The sequence below is a fragment of the Styela clava genome, chromosome 2 (genome assembly GCF_964204865.1).
Source record: "Styela clava chromosome 2, kaStyClav1.hap1.2, whole genome shotgun sequence".
In the NCBI taxonomy this organism is placed as follows: domain Eukaryota; kingdom Metazoa; phylum Chordata; class Ascidiacea; order Stolidobranchia; family Styelidae; genus Styela; species Styela clava.
The window spans coordinates 28,735,598-28,738,742 of NC_135251.1; the positions used below are offsets into that span (position 1 = coordinate 28,735,598).

The 3,145-nt window shown below is 54.9% G+C and overlaps 2 non-coding genes across 2 annotated transcripts; both read left to right on the top strand.

The window, feature by feature from the left end:
• The first annotated feature begins 748 nt into the window (after positions 1 to 748).
• LOC144420324 (small subunit ribosomal RNA) lies at positions 749 to 2,551 on the top strand. The gene has a single exon (XR_013474677.1). It is a non-coding gene; the product is annotated as a small subunit ribosomal RNA (ribosomal RNA).
• Positions 2,552 to 2,849: 298 nt separating this feature from the next.
• On the top strand, positions 2,850 to 3,003 carry LOC144420119 (5.8S ribosomal RNA). Its single transcript, XR_013474478.1, has one exon. It is a non-coding gene; the product is annotated as a 5.8S ribosomal RNA (ribosomal RNA).
• The last annotated feature ends 142 nt before the right edge of the window (positions 3,004 to 3,145 follow it).

The window sequence follows — 3,145 nt, forward strand, 5'->3', positions numbered from 1 at the left end:
CAAACGTGCAAGCATACTAACCTAACCCTAGGTAAGGCATGTCAGAGCGAAAGACAGTAATTTCGAATGAGCCAAGAAAGAGCGGTGCGGGGCCGGTCGGAGCGCACCCTTTTCTCGGTGGCTGGCGGGCGAGAGAGTGCTGCGTCGCCGGCATCGGCGTCGAAAGAAGCCGAGCCGAAAAAAGTTAAAGTACAAACGTGCAAGCATACTAACCTAACCCTAGGTAAGGCATGTCAGAGCGAAAGACAGTAATTTCGAATGAGCCAAGAAAGAGCGGTGCGGGGCCGGTCGGAGCGCACCCTTTTCTCGGTGGCTGGCGGGCGAGAGAGTGCTGCGTCGCCGGCATCGGCGTCGAAAGAAACCGAGCCAAAAAAAGTTAAAGTACAAACGCGATGCTAATGAGCGAGCCGTTGTCTCGACTAATATGTAGGGGGCGTTCGATCGAGCGTCTGGCTTGAGCGCTTGTCGGCCTAGCAGAACGGTCGCATTGTTATGCCCGGGTTTTAGGCACCGCTGCAGGCGGCCGGCAGAGCTCTTGTTTGTGCGAAACTGAATGGATCGAGCCCGAGAGAGGGCGAGCAAAGAAAAAACGCAAATCGCTCCGCCTGGCACTGCCGGCGAGAGCGTGGACGTCGCGGCCAGCGACTGTCGAAGCTGAGTACGGCCGCAGGCGATCGCCTCGGTCTTAAACGAATGCGACGAGCACGCGCCGGGCGGCCCAGCAAGGGCCGAGCGCAGCTGTCGCAGCTATCTGGTTGATCCTGCCAGTAGTGATATGCTTGTCTCAAAGATTAAGCCATGCAGGTGCAAGTACGAGTTCTCGTAAAGCGAAACTGCGAATGGCTCATTAAATCAGTCTTGGTTTATTTGGTCTCGTAAGCGAAGTGGATAACTGTGGTAATTCTAGAGCTAATACATGCATTTAAGCGCCGACTTCGGGAGGCGCGCTTTTATCAGATCAAAACCGACCGGGTTCGTCCTGTGACGTTTGATGACTCTGGATAACCACGCGGATCGTACGGTCTCTGCACCGACGACGTATCATTCAAGTGTCTGCCCTATCAACTGTCGAAGGTACGCCTACCTTTGTGATAACGGGTAACGGGGAATCAGGGTTCGATTCCGGAGAAGGAGCCTGAGAAACGGCTACCACATCCAAGGAAGGCAGCAGGCGCGCAAATTACCCATTCCCGACACGGGGAGGTAGAGACGAAAAATAACAATACAGGACTCTAACGAGGCCCTGTAATTGGAATGAGTACATCCTAAAACTCTTAACGAGTATCCATTGCAGGGCAAGTCTGGTGCCAGCAGCCGCGGTAATTCCAGCTCCAACAGTGTATGCTAAAGTTGTTGCGGTTGAAAAGCTCGTAGTTGGATTTTGGGCGAGCGCCGCCGGTCCGTCGCAAGGCGTGTCACTGGTTGCGTTCGCCTCACCTTCGGTTCTCCGTCGGTGCTCTTGACTGAGTGTCGGCGGTGGCCGATAAGTTTACTTTGAAAAAATTAGAGTGTTCAAAGCAGGCTGTTCGCCTGCATAGTGTTGCATGGAATAATGGAATAGGACCTCGGTTCTATTTTGTTGGTTTTCGGAGCACAAGGTAATGATTAAGAGGGACAGACGGGGGCGTCCGTACTCTGCCGTTAGAGGGAAATTCTTGGATCGGCGGAAGACGAACTACTGCGAAAGCATTCGCCAAGAATGTTTTCTTTAATCAAGAGCGAAAGTCAGAGGTTCGAAGACGATTAGATACCGTCCTAGTTCTGACTATAAACGATGCCAACTAGCGATCGGGAGGCGTTACCATGACGACCTTTCCGGCAGCTTCCGGGAAACCAAAGTCTTTGGGTTCCGGGGGAAGTATGGTTGCAAAGCTGAAACTTAAAGGAATTGACGGAAGGGCACCACCAGGAGTGGAGCCTGCGGCTTAATTTGACTCAACACGGGGAAACTCACCCGGCCCGGACACAGGTAGGATTGACAGATTGAGAGATCTTTCTTGATTCTGTGGGTGGTGGTGCATGGCCGTTCTTAGTTGGTGGAGCGATTTGTCTGGTTAATTCCGATAACGAACGAGACTCTGGCATGCTAAATAGTTACGCGACCTTCTCGGTCGGCGTCTAACTTCTTAGAGGGACTAGTGGCGTTTAGCCACACGAGATTGAGCAATAACAGGTCTGTGATGCCCTTAGATGTCCGGGGCCGCACGCGCGCTACACTGAGTGAAGCAGCGAGTGTCTAACCTAGGCCGAAAGGTCCGGGTAACCCGTTGAACCTCATTCGTGATTGGGATAGGGACTTGCAATTGTTTCCCTTGAACGAGGAATTCCCAGTAAGCGCAAGTCATCAACTTGCGTTGATTACGTCCCTGCCCTTTGTACACACCGCCCGTCGCTACTACCGATTGAATGGTTTAGTGAGATCCTTGGATCGGCCCCGTCGCGGCTGGCAACGGCCGCGTCGGCGTGTCGAGAAGACGATCAAACTTGATCATTTAGAGGAAGTAAAAGTCGTAACAAGGTTTCCGTAGGTGAACCTGCGGAAGGATCATTACCGAAAGTGGTGGTAGGCCCCGGCCGACCGCGCACTTAATTGTCTTTGGGTGCCGCCGAGAGGGCGGCCGTCAATCGGGGTTCTGCCCCGTGCGACACGCGTAACACGTTGGCATAGCAAGGCAGCCGAGTGCGATGGTGGCTTCTGGGCACCGCGCTCGATGTGCCGCCGGCCCAGCCCGGCGATCGCTCGGCGCCGTTTGTTGGTGTTTTTGTGCAGTTGTTGTCGGTGGTGGTTTTGTGGTCGATCCCACAGTGTGACGTCCGCGCGCTTCGGCGCCGGGCGAAACGTCGAGGACGACTCTTAACGGTGGATCACTCGGCTCGCGAGTCGATGAAGGACGCAGCCAAGTGCGAGAAGTAATGTGAATTGCAGAACACATTGAACGTCGACCTTCTGAACGCGAATTGCGGTCTCGGGTCAATCCCGGGACCGCGTCTGCCTCAGGGTCGCGTTCGTCCTCACCCGAGGGCCGTCGCCTGGCCTCTGCGAAGACGGCCGGGCGTCGCCCCAAGTTGAAGCGGTCGCCGAGCTTTCTCGGCGCGACCGCGTGTCCCGTACACCGCCGGCCCCTCGACGTGTTCAACTACGTTC